This window comes from Oryctolagus cuniculus, chromosome 16 (genome assembly GCF_051225735.1).
Source record: "Oryctolagus cuniculus isolate XC-2025 breed Fujian yellow rabbit chromosome 16, ASM5122573v1, whole genome shotgun sequence".
Taxonomy (NCBI): Eukaryota; Metazoa; Chordata; class Mammalia; order Lagomorpha; family Leporidae; genus Oryctolagus; species Oryctolagus cuniculus.
Genome location: NC_142882.1, coordinates 3,647,193 through 3,667,763, shown reverse-complemented (window position 1 = coordinate 3,667,763; position 20,571 = coordinate 3,647,193). Strand labels below are relative to the sequence as shown.

The following is a 20,571-nucleotide window of genomic DNA, read 5'->3' as shown; positions in this document are numbered from 1 at the left end:
TGTTGCTTTAAAAGTATATCTTAATCTGTGTCATTTTAACACCACAAACTCATTCTTCAAGATTTCTTAGGATTGGGAAGTGATGGTCAAGGTACCAGAGGATTCCATGTGTGGTGAGGACTACTCTGCCTTTATACATGGTGCATACTTGCTGTGTCCTCACTTTGAACAAGAGCAAGCAGCAGCCCTTGTTTTAAGGGTGCTATTCACTCAATAATATGACCTACTCAACCAGTCAAGGTTCCTTGTGTTGGTTTTTAGTGAAAGTTAGTTGTTTATTTATTTATTTATTTATTTTTAATTTTTTGACAGGCAGAGTGGACAGTGAGAGAGAGAGACAGAGAGAAAAGTCTTCCTTTGCCGTTGGTTCACCCTCCAATGGCCACCACGGCTGGCGTGCTACTGCCGGCGCACCACGCTGATCCGATGGCAGGTGCCAGGTGTTTCTCCTGGTCTCCCATGGGATGCAGGGCCCAAGGACTTGGGCCATCCTCCACTGCACTCCCTGGCCACAGCAGAGAGCTGGCCTGGAAGAGGGGCAACTGGGACAGAATCCAGCACCCCGACCGGGACTAGAACCTGGTGTGCCGGCACCGCAAGACAGAGGATTAGCCTAGTGAGCTGTGGCACCGGCTTATTTATTTTCAATTACTTGAAAGGCAGAGTTACAGAAATAGGAGAAGTAGAAGGAGGAAAGAAGAGGGAGAGTGACAGGGGGAGGAGGAGAGGAAAGGAAAAAGAGAGAGAGGAAGAGAAAGGGAGAGAAAATCTTTCACCTGGTGGTTCATACCCCAAAAGACTGCAATGGCTGGAGCTGGGCTGATCTGAAACCAGTAACCAGGAGTTTCTTCTTGATTTCCCAAGTGGGTGTGGGTCCAAAAGCCCAAGCATCTGCAGATAACAGGACTTGAAGTGAAGCAGCTGGGACTGAAACTGGTGCCATCTGGGATGCCTGCATCAGGCAGAGGCTTAACCTGCTATGCCACTCTTAATATCGTGGATTGGAAGTTTGCGAATTTTAGGTGCAGAGAAAGCATCCAGCTATCTCCGTGAAACATAACTCTCTATGGTAGGATCTGGATTAAGTCATTCTAAAGGCAAGCTTCATTTTCCAGAACTGCTAAGTGAAAATAACTTTTCTCTGTGTTTAATCTTGTATTCAAGCACTAATTAATCAATTACTGATACACTGACTTAATTACACAATCCCATTATCATTTTAAAACAATTCCACTTTTATATCTTCATTTCCAATAAGTTCAATGTCCTTATTTTTGGATAATATGCAAATCTGAAAATTGTTCACCACAATAAAACTGTTGGGAATTATTTTAATAACCATGAGTATATTTGGATTTTTAATATATTTCTTATTATGCTTCATAATATTTCCCTCTAAATCTTTGAATTTTTTTTGTATTCTTTTTTTTTTGGACAGGCAGAGTGGATAGTGAGAGAGAGAGAGACAGAGAGAAAGGTCTTCCTTTTGCCATTGGTTCACCCTCCAATGGCCACCACAGCTGGTGCACTGCAGCCAGCGCACTGCTCTGATCTGAAGGCAGGAGACAGGTGCTTCTCCTGGTCTCCCATGGGGTGCAGGGCCCAAGCACTTGGGCCATCCTCCACTGCACTCCCTGGCCACAGCAGAAAGCTGGCATGAAGAGGGGCAACCGGGAAAGAATCCGGCACCCGGACCGGGACTGGAACACGGTTTGCCGGTGCCGCTAGGTGGAGGATTAGCCTATTGAGCCACAGCACCGGCCTTCTGTATTCTTCAATGTAGCACCACTTTGTGATTATATTCTGCTATTAGTATTTCTTACATCTGTGCAGAAACCCTTCAACTTTCTTTGTACACACACATTGTAACCAGAGAACTTCCACTTTGATTATGGCCTTGTCTAAATACTGATGGAGTTTGTGGTCACAAAAGTCTTCCATAGCCTTGGCAGCTCATGACAAGAGCCTTGGGTGATCACTGATATCATAAATAAGAGTGTCAATTGTTAAATCAACAACAAAAGTCACTGTGTACTTATTCCCCATGTAGGACCTCTGTCCTCAATGAGTTGTACTGTAAGAATGAACTGCAAAATTGTTGTTTTCAAACAGTACTTTTACACTGTATGTGTGTATGTGTGCAAACTGTTGAAATCTTTCCTTAGTATAGACTTGCTCTTATTAAAAATGAATCTTAAGGAATGGGATGGGAGAGGGAGTAGGAGGTAGGATGGGAGTTGGAAAGGGAGAGTGGGTATGGGAGAGGAACCACTATAATCTTAAAGTTGTACCTATGAAAATTGCATCCATTGAATAAAAGCTTTAAAATAAAAAAAGTGTTGGAGATGTATGGGATACTATCAAATGACCCCATGTTGGGTCTTAGAGATTCCTGAAGGCATGCAAAGAGAAAATGGATTAGAAAGTTGATTTACTGAAATAATTACAGAAACTTTCCCCAATTAGGAGAAAGGGACATTTACGTACACTAGGAACATAGAACTCCTTATAGACATGACTAGAAAAGATATTCACCACAACACACTGTAGTCAAATTTTCAATGTAAAACATTAAAAAAATTCTAAATCCTGCAAGAGAGAAACATCAGATTACTTTCAGGGGATATCCAGTTACGTTCACAGCTGACTTCTCATCAGAAACAATACAGGCTCAGAGAGAATGGTGAGACATAGTCCATATCTTAAAACAAAACTGTCAACCCAGAATACTGTACTGTGCAAACATCTACTTTATGAATGAAGGTGAAATAAAGACCTTCCACAACAAGAGAAATTGAAAAAATTTGTCACCACTCGCCGAACCTTACAAAGATGCTTATGGATGGGATACACAGAAACACAGAAAGATAGCCATCATTATGCAGGAATATCAAGGCAGAAAATCCCCCAATAAAACTACAAAGGAAATCTAAGGCAAACAACAGGAATGTTTACAACAGGAGTGTTTCCAGTGAAGAGGCAAGTCCTAACTTATCAATAGTAACCTTGAATGCAAATGGCCTAAACTCCCCAAGTAAAAGATACTGGGGCCAGTGCTGGCATCCCATGTGGGCAATAACTGGCATCCCATGGGGGCAATCTGATAGAGGGATGGAAACTGACCACTGTCACTCAGAAGAGGTTTAAAAGACCCAAGAGTCAGCTAAGGGAAAATGCAAGAAATCTGTGTACGGCTATTGCCATAGTGTACAGTATTATTCCTGAAGGGAATTAAGCAAATGGTGAAAGTGTCACAGAAAATTGAATATTTCATTTTTATCACCTCCCACTACATAAGAACTTCCTCAGTCATGAGTTTAGCTCAGAGGTTGAGGAAAATGTTTCCATTTTCACTTCACCTGTGATACCTCAGCATCAGAGCAAATGTGGTGACTCCTCCAAATCTCTGCATGCCTGCTCTTTAGATTACACACTATGACTAAAGCTTAAGGTGTCAGTCATTTCAATTTTGGGCACTAAGTAAGGTACTTAAGGTAATGTGCTTTTTCCTTCTATTTCCCATACACACTCATCTGTGAAATTTTGTAGTGTTACAGCAGTGCCACTATTTGGACACCAAAATTCATTCCTGAAATTACTGCTACAGATTTGCTGTTTCCTACACATGTAATTAGGAATGCCCCTTTCTGGCCCACAAGCCAGATGAAGGGATTATCCATCACCATCACACCACTGTGCATGACATTATAGAGATCAAATCCCAAGGTCACTTTGGGTAAAAGGTAGGAGTTCTTCTTGATTCCCTCAATAGCAAAAATCAAGGCCAGAACATACTGGTAGTTTTTGGACTGAAACCTGCAGGAAAGGCACACGGATCTTAAAGGGAAAAGCCTCCAATCCAGATTATCATCAATTCTACTCCCATAACTGTTACAATTGCACTGTTCTGGCCAAAATTCCTGAGTTCCAATCATGCTTTTTACAGCTACTGAGGATAGAGTGTGAAGACTGTCGTATTTGCTGCAGGACACATCCTCACAAGAAGCAAAGCTGCTACTACCTTCTCTTGGTCTACCAGTCTAAACGATTCTGAAAATATGCTCTGCTATTACACCATCATGTCTTGGGCATGCTATCACATGGCTGTCCATGCAGCCAAAGAACATGATCTTTTTGTATGCCTACCTCATCAATTTAATTCATTCTGGCAACATCTACTAACTTATTATATTTGATATCTAAAGTAAATATTACAATATGCTCTGGAATGCCCTCTCTACATTTCTTGCAAATATAGGAAATGGATTCAACTTGTTAATGAACACATGAACAAAGGAATGGCACATCTCTTTAGCACTACCTCTATAGATGTTTCTTATATTCACAAACCACAATGATTCTTTACATTATTACATCATCAAATGCTTCTTGAAACAGTAATCATATACTTCTAAGGGTGCAGTTTGTAATGGGAAGAGAGAGTAACTCAACTGAAGGCTATGTGATCAGAAAGAGAGAAGATGTCAGACTATTGAGAATGGTAGATGGAAGTCTGGACTTCATCCAGAAAAACCTCTTCCCCATAAAACTTGCCCATCAACCACCATCACAAACCAGGAACATGAAATCAGATTCAGAACTCGAAAGAAGGAGAACAGTGAAAAGGGAAGAACACTTTAGAGAAGCCTGAAACACTCACAGGGTGGACTTGAAACACTGGGCTATGAGACCCATGGTGCCTAAAATTAAGACAGATAATCCTTTATTTGGAACACTAAGCATATGTTAAAGTAAATCATCAGCATTGGTATCAGTACTTACTCCAAACAGGCCTCATTCATTCAATTTTTGTTACAGAATTCAGGATAAATAGCCTTCCATGCAAAGAAAACAATGGATTTCTATTTTCTGGGATCTGATATTTCACAAAGAATGAAAATGAGGAGCCCTTTGTATTTATATTAGATGCACTGGGTGTTGAGTATTGATGAGTATACCACGTCATGTTCACTGCTTGTTAATGGTCACTGTGTGCTCCAGAGGAAGTGACAGTTTTTCATTTCTTCATTCCTGTTATTGTATAATATGTATGTGTGTGTATATGATATAAATATTGCCTCTTTCTATATTTATATATGTGTTCTATACCATATATACAGTTGTTTTATCTCTCTATGCTGTTTTTATATACACATATATAGCTTGTATTAATATTTGTTATCCAAATTCCTCATTCATGCTTTCTAGAATGAGGAAATTTGAAAATCCTTGTGAAAAGTATCAAATAATACTCAGTTTTCTACTACATATGTTGCTGGTCTTCTCCTCATTCTTCTACACCTCCATCTATTTCTCTTCTAATTTCTTCCTCCTGCTCCCCCACTGGAATCAAAAGATCTAGAAAGCTAATTGTCACTCTAGGCAATTCTGAGAGTTGCCCTTTTGATCTGTTTTATGCTGTGTTCCTTATTGCTAAGAACAATTTTTCAGCAATTATTATATATTCTAGATTTGGTCAGTATAACATTGGAGGATATAGTGTCTAAATCTATTTTTAGTTCAATATGAATTATTTTTCCAAGTGTCATCAACATAAGTATTTTCTCCTGGATTTGCTGATATTTTATTATGATCTCCAGTTTGCATGGCATTCATCATGGGGGAACCTGGGTACTATTCATAGAATCTACTCTTGATACTGGAAATTCACTATCTCCTGGTGTCCATCATTTCAGGGTACACTTAAATGATGTGCTGCATGCATAACCATGGGGAATTGTACTACTAGTAATAAGTAAATATTTCATAAATGGGATGTCATGTGCACATATCAAATTAGGACACTTTATATGTGAAGAGAATAATATTACAATACCAAGCTAGTATCCATTAGATTATTTCTTGGAGAGATCTTTGGACAAATGCCTAAAATATATAATCAGTAGCATCACCTTGGTGGCACAAACTATACTTTTCAAATCATTTGGCTTTAATGATAATGCAATGATCTATGACATAATATCGACTTCTATTGAAGATCTATGCAATGGAATCCTACTTCTTGTAGCATTACAGTAGAAACCAGAAAGTTAGCACCTTCATAAACAGGTGTGAAGGAAACAATTATTCTGTCGCACAAGTTACAATATTCTGTAGCATGAAATTATTATATATTTATATGTGTAATATTTACACTTATCTCTAAAAGAAAATATACTAAAGAGGGGCAGAAGCAGAATGATCCCCCTTCTAGGATGTCTGTACTTTTGTTCAGAAAAAGATAGAATCCAGGACACATCCTACATTTTGAAGATTAGAAGCATTAAAGTTCACAAGTGTAATTCACTATTAAAATATAATTATTATTATATATTTGCCTGAATCAAGCCATTTTATTACTGCTCCATTTGACTTCTTTCCACCTGCTGTCCAGCAATCCATGGGGGAACCTGAAAGTTATCTGCCCTGAGGCTCTGCAGCTGAGGTTTTCTGTTCTGATGAATAACACAAAAAGAAAAACATGTTTGTGGTTGATCTTCTCCACCCCAGGTGCCAGGATTTTCTCCTTGTCCATGGATACAAAGACTCAAGGGAGAAGCTCCTGTTGGTAAAATTTGTTGCAAGGGCTTTGTCAAAAAAACCTCTCCATGAACTTTTTGCAATTATATACTTTGATTGCATCAGGGGCCTCAAAGGGAGGCATTAGGCAAGTTTCTGAGATGGCCCAACTCATTCAGGTTTCAAACAAGAACACTCTAGGATCACACATTCCAAAGACCCAGAGAGCAAAGGGGCAGCTTCCCACAAACAGTGTCCTGGATAGCACACATTGCCTTGATGCCACAGAGACCCCAAACCAATCCTGTTTACAGAGATATCCACTAGGACATGTGATTTTCAATCACTGTGGAACTTGTAATCACCCTGAATTTGGAAGTTCCCATTCTGTATGTCAGATCACCACATATTCAGTTGTAAATTAGGAAACCTTTCCACATTACTGTCAACCACGCTAATCCTATGATGACTGTTTTTGACCCTACAACCCTGGTCGATGCTCTCATGAGAATTAGGGATTATTTGAATACTTCTCACTTTTTACTATAAAGCAGAAAATACCATCCAGAAGCCATGTATTTATTCTCACCTCCACATACACCAAGGGCAGGATGATGTCTGCAGACATCTGTACTTTTTGAATTCAAGTGACTTTCAGGACTATTATGTAGGACACCCTCAGGGAAGCTACGTACTGTTAAACCTTTGCCAAATGCACAGACTGAACAACATGAAAGTAAACACAATGGATACCATGTCATGTAGGGAATGATGATGAACAACACTGACTCATCATTTGTGCTTGTATATCAGTGTGAGGTATTGCTAACTGAGTAAATCTAATAAGGAAGGAGACAAGAGGGCATTTAAGAGAACTCTATTATTCCATTCAAAAGTTTCTAAATTCAAGTTGCTCTAAATGCGGTGCCTAAAATTTTAAGCAAAACACATTTTCCATTGCCTAGCCACTGCTCTGATGCCATTAGGGAGATTTTCAATAGTAGCACATGCAAAGTGAGATGCTGAATAGGCACAAAATAAAATGAGAATTCAGTGACTTGCGTGCAATGAAAATAGAATGCCTTGACAAGCTATATTTATTATAAGTACAATGGAGAAACTTATTGTCTATTCAGTCAAACAAGAAAAGTAAATCTGAATCAGAGAGCAAGTATCTCCTGTCTCTCTAATGTGTAGAAACTAAGAGAAGAGTCAATCTGAATGCACACAGTTCACTGAGCAAAGGTTTGGAATGGAGAGAATGAACTTCATACAATGAGAAGGCTTCAGAAAATTCATGGAAAATGAGTGTTATGAAACATTTATGCATAAACTTCAAACATTTTAGCACCCCGATAGATTATCTATGTTACTTTGGTAAGATAAGTTGAAAATGCTCGTTCTAAGCAAAAATTACTTTCTGACCTATATCTATTCTTTCTCTTCTCTCTACCCATCATTCTTCCTGTTTTCATCTAATTCCTCTGCCCTCTTCATCTCCTCCTCCTCCTCTTCTCTAGAAAGCTGTATATGATTTCTGCCAAACAGGCTTTTGCAGACAGCTTGCAAGTGGGTATGACATATAAATCCATCCTTTCTCTTTGAACAGGTAATCAGTACTAAGAAGATATTATGACACTGGGAAAATTAACAGTTGGAGGTTTACAGTCTAATGCAGTTATTTTAAATTTAATATTGTTTTATTCTGCTGTCATCAACAATGGTCTATTTCTCTTTCATGTGTCCAATGAGGCTGCTTTATAAGGCCTTACTGTGTGAATTTTCATCTGTGAGGTTTCTGTGTTCTTAATATAATCTTTTATTCCACTAGAGTCCATATTGATTTCTCCTGGTCATGGGATGATCTCATGTTGAATGATTTCATATTCTTGTCCTTGACTCAGAGTTTATCTGGGATTCCCAGATTAATTTGCCCATTTGATGGGGACATACAGACAAATCTCCTTTTAGGATGGCTCTTTGCCTGTCTGTTTTTGGTTTATGCAAAAATATTCAAGTGTTTGCAATCCACTGCCTTTTTCCTTTTCTTTTCTTTTTTTTTTTTTGACAGGCAGATTTATACAGTGAGAGACATAGAGAAAGGTCTTGCTTTTCCATTGGTTCACCCCAAAAATGGCTGCTATGGCAGGCGCGTGTGCTGCACTGATCTGAATCCAGGAGCCAGGTGCTTCCTCCTGGTCTCCCATGCAGGTGCAGGACCCAAGGACCTGGGCCATCCTCCACTGCACTCCCAGGCCACAGCAGAGAGCTGGACTGGAAGAGGAGCAACTGGGACAGAATCCAGCCCCAACCGGGACTAGAACCCGGGGTGCTGGTGCCGCAGGCGGAGGATTAGCCTAGTGAGCCATGGAGTTGGCCAATCCATTGCCTTTTTCCTGGTGTTTTCTCCTCAAGCAAATGCAGCAAAGTAAACCACACCACACTGTTTGAAAGACCTTGATGTTTTGTGATAGAAAACTCTCATGCTTTCTTTCAGAAAAGAAGGAAATTTCAAATCAGTGAACTTGCTCTTGTGTTAAATGAAGAAGAAGGGAAATCATAAAACACAGGGAAGCAGAATTAGGCATAGGCTCCTATTTACCCTGTGTGGAGCTGAACACCATTGGCCATCTCCAGATCTATCAGGTAAGACATCAGAGTACATCGCAACAACCTCCCTGTTACAGTAAGTTCTCAACATGATTATGAGGCAAGATTTATTTGAAGATATTGATTTAGGAAAAACCCAGCATGTTAACATACACAGAGAGTTCAGGCATTGTCTAAATAATTTCTCTTCATGAGTCCTTCAAAAAATATAACATGCAAACTACCTAAAAGTTAAACTCAGTCTCAAATTATTGGGATTAGGAAGATCACACCATACTCGATCAACTGGATTGCCAGAACAAGGAGAGCAAACAAATTAACTTCCTCATCAAATGCTGAAGTCTGTGTGAGGCAAGACTTTCTGTTCCAAAATAAAAAAGTTCTACAATATACTGTTCAAGTAAGATGTAAATTTCTAGCCCATGGGAGACAAGGTACATCAGAATTATTTTACATTTCAGGATTACTAGTTTCACCAAAATTGTGGGGAAGAAGCCAGGAGGATGCTCCCTTGTCATGATTAACCAGGGAACCCACCCCTACCACTGCCATATCATATCACTGCCAGGTGTAGGTGCTCATCCTCTGACCTCCAAAAAGATCTACTGAATGTGAAGGCAGAGAGTGTATCCACCAGCAGTCCTACTGTTCCAATACACCTGCCTGGCTAATTCTGATGCCAGGTAAGATCTGAAAGCAATGTTTAAAGAAATATTAAGGCTATGAAAGTAATCATAGTAAAAGCAGAGTACAGTCATTTTCAAAATATTTTGTTTATGTCCCACTCACAAAATGCAAAATACGAACCACCATAGGCTGCAAATGATATTTTAGTGCCAGCAAGAATAAAATGATCAAATTATAATCAGATAAACTGGAGAGGCAGAATAAAGACAGAGGGGAAAGTGAGTTAAGTTTGTCATCTAACGTTGGGGAGTGAGTGAACAAGACTTGCTATTCTGAATTTTGGATATTTGAAAAATTGCAAATTATCTAACACGGATTATAAATAAGTGGAAATTTCCCACTTAGTGGTGAAAAGTTAAGAATAATCTGTTTACTTCATAGAGAAACTGCATCTGATGAAACCATGAAGCCACACTGACACTGGCCCCTAGAAATCCCATGAGGATTCATCAGGGACTTTTCCACAACTTTCCACAGGGCTGGGGGAATTCTCTGGGGCTGTCCCTGGGTGGCAGATCTGTGAGGAGCTGAGAGGAGGTGGTGAGAAGAAAGCAGCTCTCTCCCAGGGGTCTGGGGCTGTGCTGCTACATGAGAAGGCAACATGTCTCAAGCACCCCATGCTCTGGATGTGAAGAGGCAAGGTCAAGGGCATTTCCAACCACTGAGGGCTCCTGTGGAGGATGAACCTCCAGCCTCTGCTGTTGCCTGAGAAGCCTCAGCTGAGCCTGTGGCACACAGGCTGTTGACTTGGCTGAATTCTCAATCACTAGGACTGCTAGCAGTGGTCATTTGAAGGCCTTCACTAACTCCCAGTGATGCTGCAGCCCGAGAGCTGCACAATAAAGATCCCTGGGGGCGGCACTGTATTGCAGTAATGTAAGCCTGCACCTGAGGCACCAGCATCCTAACTGAGTGTCCATTCATGTCCAGGTGCTCCTTTTCTGATTCAGCTCCCTGCTACATCACCTGGGAAAGCAGTGCAGCATGGCCATGTGCTTGGACCCCTACACTCCAGTGGGAGACACAGAGGAATCTCCTGGCTCCTGACCTTGTATCAGCCCCACTCCAGACTTATTGGCCATTTATGAAGTGAACCAGTGGATGCAAGATCTCTCTCTCTCTGCCCCCCCTCTCTTTGCCTTTTAATTATATAAATGAATATAATCTAATAAAACATTAAAGTAGAGCCGTGGTGGCTCTCCCTCCTTGAATTCCTTCTTTCTTGAGAAACTCATTTAACAGTGCCTTTCCCTCCTTCTGTCTCCTATGTGCCCTGGAGAGATAGCTCCTGTCTTGAAACACATGGCCTATTGTCCCATCTTGTGAACAGACCGGCTGGCGCACAAGCCTGTCAGTCCAGCGTTAAGTGGCATGGGCCAATAAACACGGGAGACTTGGGTTATTAGAAGCGGGCCAATGGAGGAGCTGTCTCCCAGGCTGGAAGGCGGGACTAGAGAGGGCGGGTTTGAAGGGCTTGAAGAGGCCGCAAAGTCACCTGACCACGGGAGGTTCTGCGCGGGGTACGTGCTGCTTGCAGCAGGCTCCGGGGAGTCGCCATGCCTACAACACAGCAGTCACCTCAGGATGAGCAGGAAAAGCTCTTGGATGAAGCCATATAGGCTCTGAAAGTCCAGTCGTTCCAAATGAAGAGATGCCTGGATAAAAACCAGCTCATGGATGCTCTGAAACGCGCTTCTAATATGCTGGGTGAACTGCAGACTTCTATGTTATCAATAAAAAGCTATTATGAACGTTATATGGCTATTTCTGATGAACTGCACTACTTAGAGGTCTAGCTTACAGATGAGTTTGCCAAAGGAAGAAAAGTGTCAGATCTCTATGAACTTGTACAGTATGCTGGAAACATTATCCCAAGGCTTTATCTGTTGATCACAGTTGGAGTTGTATATGTCAAGTCATTTCCTCAATCCAGAAAATACATTTTAAAAGATTTGGTAGAAATGTGCCATAGTGTGCAACATCCTTTAAGGGGTTTATTTCTTTGAAATGATCTTCTTCAATGTTTTCCTTAAATTCATTTGTTTCCACTAACAAATCTAGGCCTACCACTGGCTCTACCACTGAATTCCTATTTAGAAGCTGAAGCATGTTATCACTGATGCAATATGACTATTTTTCCAAATTATGGTTGTATTTCTGATAAGTCATTCTTACAGTCTTTAAAAGTTTAGGTTGTTTTAACTGTTTTTTTAGAACATTGAAATGATATTAAATTTAATTTTTTTTCCAATTCTGTTCCTCAAATGCACTTCTGATATATTAGACAAACTATTAGGCAACTAATAACATTGCAAAGAGATTCAATTAAGTAAGTTTCAATTATCCTAAAAATGTAAGTGATTCTAAAGTGTATGCCTTATCAAGTTATCTGAGAGCAAAAAACAAAAATTTAGAGAGACGATTGTTAAATACAATGTTAACTGATATACTGAACAATAAAATGAAATTTTTTTTTTATTTAACTGACATCTGCATAGTTTTTTATTTATTTAAGTATAAAGGCCCAGTTAAATCAATTCATTAAATTGGTCAAGGCAAGACACTTGAACTACATAATGGGACTTAAAAAGCAGTTGGTGTTATAGTAGTTCCTTGGTAACCACACACACACATATGTGCACACACACATACACATAGATTGGTAGAGTACTCTTGATATTATATTTCCCCTTATAATCTTGTATAGTGCACTGTTCACAATTTGCAGTGTTTTGAAAACTACATAAATTGGACATGGCCAAATTAGAGAGGTCTGACTGAACTCTTATAAGCCATTTGGAAACTTTGGCTATATTCCTAAAAAGACTGGTTTTTAAACCATAAGAAGTGAAAATTCATATAAAAGCACAACAGATTTAACAGACATCTTTAAAATAAATCAAATTGTAACTTTTTCAAATATGTCTATGAAAGTTGCATGTAATGTCTACATTTAAAAAAAAAACTATTAACTGTGTGAATTTGGGAGAGGAAGGAAAATCATACAGTATTATTGCACTCCATGAAATGTGCACAATTCCAAAATGTGCTAGCACTGAGAAACCTTTTTGCATTCAGTATTCCAAGAGGTACAATGAGCTTGCCAAAAAAGCATCTGGTCTGTATTAACAGCTTGCTGTTTTCAGTGCAGGCCTTCATAATGTCAGTCATGCTGCTCTTTCAAAATCCATTAATGTAAAAAAGTTTTCAGTGCTGATACGTGGGGCTATGACTGATGGTGTGGGATTGAATCCATATGCACAATGAGTTTCATTTCATTGTCAAAAATTTGAACAAGTTGTTGCATGGATGGAAGGTGACCAGATTCCAGTTTAGACCACACAGGTACATCATTTAAAGTTATATCGAATGCACCTGTTGACATACACTGGTTCTCAATCATGTTGCTCATGTTGTTAGCATTAAGAAGAAAACCATGATACATGGATAGACCTTATTTTCCTGGGCCCACTGCCAGATACTAATAGCTGGCATGTCATAGAAAGCAAAAGGATCTTTTCCAACAATTATTAAGCCTATTAATACTAGCTTGAAAACTGACAGAAAAGATGCTTTATGTCTATATGTTTGTTAAGAGAAATAATTGTCTTCTTCAATTGGATGTCTGGGGACCACTGGCTAATAACCCACATGTACCCCTCAAACACACACCTATAACCTCAGGAAACACAAATCTGAAACCTAAGTGGTGGCCCCATAGCATACTGCCTCTTAATCTTTTGCTGGGCATGCTGCCCAGGTTAGCCAAGGTCTCGCCCCAGGCCACCACCAATGCCACCACCAGGAGAAGCAGCAGAAACCTCATTTTAATTGAACCAGCCATTTCAGCTGCCTTTAGAAAGACTGCATCCAGCTCAAAGCCCTGTACATGTCTTTTTTCAAGGCATGTGACACAAAACCCCACAGCAACTGTGGATAACAATGTGTATGTAGTGTGAACTTTAAATTAGGAGCAACTTACCTCTGTAATTCCTGTGGCACACTCTATTACATCCTCAGAGAGAGACAACTGTTGGTTATATGGAGAAAACTCTCCTATTTTCACCTTATGGCCAACACCTTTTGGAAAATTCCAGATGTTGAGAATGTCATACTCAGCATCCAATTTTCTCTTTTGATTCAAATTCACTAGGTCACCAGCAGGATTGGCAAATGGGAGGTCCTTGAAAACAGGTGCAGCTAAAAGAAATGCGTCATCCTCGCATAAGACTGCTCAACAATTTGTACAACAAATTCAAGTTAGAGAAAGTATCTCTTTGTCAATTATCACAGCTACATAAAGGAACATTTTAGTAGTGACCCAATGAAGCCAGACAAAGAAAACCTGATAGAGAACTATATCATCGTAAGTCAGATTTCAGTCATTTTCAACCACAAACAAGGACAACCAAAAATCACTAGGTGTGAGATTCAGACAAAACCTACACACACTCTATTATTTTCTCCATTAATCTATGGCAACAAACAGTTAAATAAAGTTACCCACATACAAATGTGTGAAAATCAGATGAAAAGATTCTCCATTACTGTCACTTCACTGTGCATGACATTAGAAAAATCAAATCCCAAGGGCATGTTGGCTAAAATATGGGGATTCTTGTTGATCTCCTCAATAGCAAAAACAAAGGCAAAAACATACTGGTAGTACTTGAACAGAAACCTGCATGAAAGGCACAAGGATCTACAGGAAAAAGCCGCCAATCCAGGTTATCCTCAATTCTACTGTAATTACTCTTACAGATGGATTGGTCATGGCCAAAAAATTCATATGTTCTAATCATTATTTGTACATTTACTGAGGACAGAGTGTGAAGATTTTCATATTTGCAGGACACATGTCCTCACCAGAACCAAAGCTCCTACTAACATTTCCTGGTCGACAAGGCTAAACAGTTCTGAAAAATAAGATCTGCTTTACACCAAATGTCTTGCAATTGTTATCACTTGGATGTCCATGCAGCCAAAGAACTTGATCTTATTTTGGATGCACACTTCATCAAATTAAATCATCTCTAGCACCAACTACCTCTTCTAAGTTTTTTATTTTTGATATCATTTTAATTATTTAATAAATATAAATTTCCAAAGTACAACTTTTGGATTACAGTGGCTTTTTCCCCCATAACTTCCCTCCCACCCGCAACCCACACATCCTGCTCCCTCTCCCATTCCATTCACATCAAGATTCATTTTCAATTTTCTTTATATACAGAAGATCGATTTAGTATATATTAAGTAAAAATTTCAACAGTTTGCACCCACACAGAAACACAAAGTACAAAGTACTGTTTGAGTACTAGTTATAGCATTAATTCAAAATGTGCAGCACATTAAGGAAAGAGATCCTGCATGGGGATTTAGGGCACAGTGACTCCCGTTGTTGATTTAACAATTGATATTCTTGTTTATGGCGTCAGTAATCACCTTAGGCTCTTGTCATGAGTTGCCAAGGCTATAGAAGCCTTTTGAGTTTGCCAACTCTGATCTTATTTAGACAAGGTCATGGTCAAAGTGGAAATTCTTTCCTCCTTTCAGAGAAAGGTACCTCCTTCTTTGATGGCCCGTTCTTTCCACTGGGATCCCCCATGGAAAGATCTTTCATTTAGGTCTTTTATTGCCAGAGTCTTGACTTTCCATGCCTAAAATACTCTCATGGGCTCTTCAGCCAGATCCGAATGCCTTAAGGGCTGATTCTGAGGCCAGAGTGCTGTTTAGGACATCTGCCATTCTATGAGTCTGCTGTGTATCCCACTTCCCATGTTTGATTGTTCTCTCCTTTTTAATTCTATCAGTTAGTATTGTCAAACACTAGTCTTGTTTGTGTGATTCCTTTGACACTTAATCCTATCATTATGATCAGTTATGAACTGAAACTAATCATGCTGAAAGTGAGATGGCATCGGTACATGCCACCTTGATGGGACTGAATTGGAATCCCCTGGCACGTTTCTATCTTTACCATTTGGGGCAAGTCCGATAGAGCATGTGCCAAACTGTATATCTCCTCCCTCTCTTATTCCCTCTCTTATATTTTAACAGGGATCACTTTTCAGTTAAATTTAAACACCTAAGAATAATTGTGTGTTAATTGCAGAATTCAACCAATAGTATTAAGTAGAACAAAAAAAATACTAAAAGGGATAAAGTATTAAGTTGTTCATCTTCTGTCAGAACAAGGGCTGATCAAGTCACTGTTTCTTATAGTGTCCATTTTACTTCAACAGGTTTCCTTTTTGGTGCTTGGTTTGTTGTCACTGATCAGGGAGAACATATGATATTTGTCCCTTTGGGACTGGCTTATTTCATTCAGCATGATGTTTTCCAGATTCCTCCATTTTGTTGCAAATGAGCGAATTCCACTGTTTTTTACTGCTGTATAGTATTCTAAAGAGTACATGTCCCATAATTTCTTTATCCAGTCTACTGTTGATGGGCAGTTAGGTTGATTCCAGGTCTTAGCTATTGTGAATTGAGCTGCAATAAACATTAAGGTGCAGTCAGCTTTTTTTTGTTTGCCCATTTAATTTCCTTTGGGTAAATTCCAAGGAGTGGGGTGGCTGGGCTGTATGGTAGGGTTATATTTAGGTTTCTGAGGAATCTCCAGACTGACTTCCATAGTGGCTTGACCAGTTTGCATTCCCACCAACAGTGGGTTAGTGTCCCCTCTTTCCCCACATCCCCAACAGCATCTGTTGTTGGTAGATTTCTGTATGTGAGCCATTCTCACCAGGGTGAGGTGGAACCTCATTGTGGTTTTGATTTGCATTTCCCTGATTGCTAGTGATCCTGAACATTTTTTCATGTGCCCGTTGGCCATTTGGATTTTCTCTTTTGAAAAATATCTATTGAGATCCTTGGCCCATCTCCTAATTGGGTTGTTTGTTGTTGTGGGTTTTCTTTATCTCTTTGTGGATTCTGGTTATTAATCCTTTATCTGTTGCATAGTTTGCAAGTATTTTTCCCATTCTGTTGGTTTCCTCTTCACTTTCCTGGGTATTTCTTTTGCAGTACGGTAGCTTCTCAATTTAATGTAATCCAAATTGTTAAATTTGGCTTTGAATGCCAGTGCCTCTGGGGTCTTTTCCAAGAAGTCTTTGCCAGTACCTATATCTTGCAGGGTTTCACCAATGTTTCTAATATTTTGATGGTGTCGGGTCATAGATTGAGATCGTTAATCCATGCTGAGTGGATTTTTGTGTAAGGTGTAAGGTAGGGAGGGGTCTTGCTTCATGCTTCTGCACATGGAAATCCAGTTTTCCCAGCACCATTTATTGAATAGACTGTCCTTGTTCCAGGAATTGGTTTTAGCTCCTTAATCAAATATAAGTTGGCTGTAGATGTTTGGATTGATTTCTGGTGTTTCTATTCTGTTCCATTGGTCTATCCATCTCTTTCTGTACAAGCACCATGCTATTTTGATTACAACTGCCCTGTAGAATGTACTAAAATCAAGCATTGTGATGCTTCAGGCTTTGTTTTAGTTGTACAAGGTTGCTTTAGCTGTTTGAGATGTCCTGTGCCTCCATATGATTTTCAGCATCATTTTTCCACATCTGCAAAGAATGTATTTGGTATTTTGATTGGTATCAAATTGAATCTATAAATGGCTTTTGGGAAAATGGACATTTTGATGATATTGATTCTTCCAATCCATGAGCATGGAAGATTTTTCCATATTTTGGTATCCTCTTCTATTTCCTTCTTTAAGATATTGTATTTCTCATCGTAGAGGTTTTTGAACATTCTTGGTTAATTTTATTCCAAGATATTTACTTGTTTTTGTAGGTATTGTGAATGGGGTTGATCTTAAAAGCTTTTCAGCTGTGGCATTTCCTGGGTATACAAAGACTGTTGATTTTTGTGCATTGTTTTTTTTTTTTTTTTTTTTTTTTTTTTTTACAGGCAGAGTGGACAGTAAGAGACAGAGAGAAAGGTCTTCCTTTGCCATTGGTTCGCCCCCCAACGGCCACCATGGCTGGCGCACTGCAGCTGTGCACCACGCTGATCCAAAGGCCGGAGCCAGGTGCTTATCCTGCTCTCCCATTTGGGTGCAGGGCCCAAGCACTTGGTCCATCCTCCACTGCACTCCCAGGCCATAGCAGAGAGCTGGCCTGGAAGAGGGGCAACTGGGACAGAATCTGGTGCCCTGACTGGGACTAGAACCCGGTGTGCCAGCACTTCTAGGCTGAGGATTAGCCTATTGAGCCATGGCACTGGCCTTGTGCATTGATTTTATATTCTGCTACTTTCCCAAAATCTTACCTGAGTTCTAATCATCTCTTAGTAGAGTTTTTTGGCTCCCCTAAATACAGAATCCTATCATCTGCAAAGAGGGATAGTTTGAGTTCTTCCTTCCCAATTTGTATCCTTTAACTTCTTTTTCTTGCCTAATGGCTGTGGCTAAAACTTCCAGAACTATATTGAAGAGCAATGGTACCTGTCTGGTGCCAGATCTCAGTGGAAATGCTTCCAACTTCCGCCATTCAATAGGATGCTGGTCATTGGTTTTTCATAAATTGCTTTTATTGTATTGAGGAATGTTCCTCTATACCCAATTTGCTAAGAGTTTTCATCATAAAAGGGTGTTGCATAATATTGAATGCTTTCTCTGCATCAATTGAGAAAATCATATGGTTTTTCTTCTGCAATTTTTTAATGTGTGGTATCACATTGATTGATTTGCGAACATTGAACCATCCATGCATACCAGGGATAAATCGCACTTGTTCTAGGTGTTCTTGCATTCTATTGGCCATAATTTTATTGAGGATTTTTGCATCTACATTCATCAAGGATATGTGTCTATAATTTTCTTTCAATGCTGCATCTTTTTCTGGCTTAGGGATTAAGGTGATGCTGGCTTCATAGAAAGAATTTGGGAGGATTCCCTCTTCTTCGATTGTTCTGAATAGTTTGAGAAGAATTGGAGTTAGTTCTTTAAATGTCTGGTAGAATTCAGCAGTGAATCCATCTGATCCTTGGGCTTTTCTTTGTTAGGAGGGTCCTTATTACTGATTCAATTTCATTCTCAGTTATGGGTCTGTTTAGGTTTTCTATGTCTTCCTGGTTCAATTTAGGTAGGTTGCATGTGTCGAGGAATCTATCCATTTCTGATAGATTTTCCTGTTTGCTGGCATACAAGTCCTTGTAGTAATTTCTGATATTCTTTTTATTTCTGTGGTGTCTGTTGTTACATTACCTTTTTCATCTCTGATTTTATTAATTTGGGTCTTTTCTCTTCTTTTTTTTAGTTAGTTGGGCCAATGGGGTGTCAATTTTGTTTATATTTTTAAAAAATCAGCTCTTTGGCTGATTTTTTGTAATGTTTTTCTTGATTCATTCCTGTTGATTTCTTCTCTGATTTTAATTATTTCTCTTCTCCTATCGTTTTGGGTCTGGTTTGCTGCAGTTTTTCTAGATCCATGAGATGCATTGAAAGCTCATTTATTTGGTGCCTTTCCAATGAGTTGATGTAGGTACCTATTGCTATAAACTTTAATCTCAACACTACTTTTGCTGTATCCTAGCAGTTTTGATATATTGTGTTGTTATCCTCATTTACTTCCAAAAAGTTTTTATTTCACTTCTATGACCACGAGTTCATTCAGTAACATGTTGTTCAGTCTCCATGTGTTTCCATATACTCTAGGGATTCCCAAGTTGCTAGTTTCCAGCTTCATTCCACTTTGGTCTCAGAAGCTTCATGGTATGATTCCAATTCTTTTGAATTTGCTGAGACTTGCTTTATGGCCTTGTATGTGGTCAATCCTAGAGTAGGTTCCATGTATTGCTGAATATAATGTAAATTCTTCAAGTGGAAGATGAAAAGTTCTGTCGATATCTGTTAGATCCATTTGGGCTATATTGTTGATTAAATCTGCTGTTACCTTGTTGTTTTTCTGTCAGGTTGATCTATTTCTGAAAGCGGAGTATTGAAGTAACCCAATACTATTGTATTAGAGTCTAAGTCTCACTTTAAGTCTCTTAACATATGTTTTAAATAAACTCGTGCCCTATAATTGGGTGCATATACATTTATAATAGTTACATCTTCCTGTTGATTTGATCCCTTAATCATTATATAGTATCCTTCTTTGTCTTTCTTAACATTTTTTATGTTAAAGTTTATTTTGTCTGATATTAAGATGGCTACACTAGCTGTTTTTTGGTTTCTGTTGGCATGGAATATCTTTTTCCAACCGTTCACTTTCAGTCAGCATGCATCAGTGTTGGAAAGATGTGTTTCTTTTAAGCAGAAAATAGATGCGTTTTGTTTTTTATCCATTCAACCAGTCTGTGCCTTTTAACTGTAGAGTTGAGGTTATTAACATTCAATGTTACTATTGATAAGTAGTAATCTTGCCCTCTCATTTTTCCAAAGATATCTAAAATATGCTTTGAACTTCCTGTGATATTTTACTGGGATGTTTTCTTCCTTTACCTTCTTTAAAACTGATGGCTGTGTTTCTGTATTTCTGTGTGTAACACATCTTTAACCATCTTTTGCAGGGCTGGACAAGTGGTGACCAATTCTTTCAATTTCTGTTTGCTATGAAAGGTCTTTATTTCAAATTCATTCACAAATGAGAGCTTTGCAGGATATGATATTCTGGGCTGGCAGGTTTTTTCTCTTAGTACTTGGGCTATATCTCGCCATTCTCTCCTAGACTGTATGGTTTCTGAAGAGAAGTCAGCTATGAGTGTAATTGGAGATCCTCAGAGTAATCTGACGTT

General features: G+C 39.1%; 1 pseudogene; it reads right to left on the bottom strand.

Moving 5' to 3' along the window:
* Nucleotides 1-13,042: 13,042 nt before the first annotated feature.
* LOC149121398 (thioredoxin reductase-like selenoprotein T pseudogene) lies at nt 13,043-13,642 on the bottom strand (annotated as a pseudogene).
* Between the last annotated feature and the right edge of the window lie 6,929 nt (nt 13,643-20,571).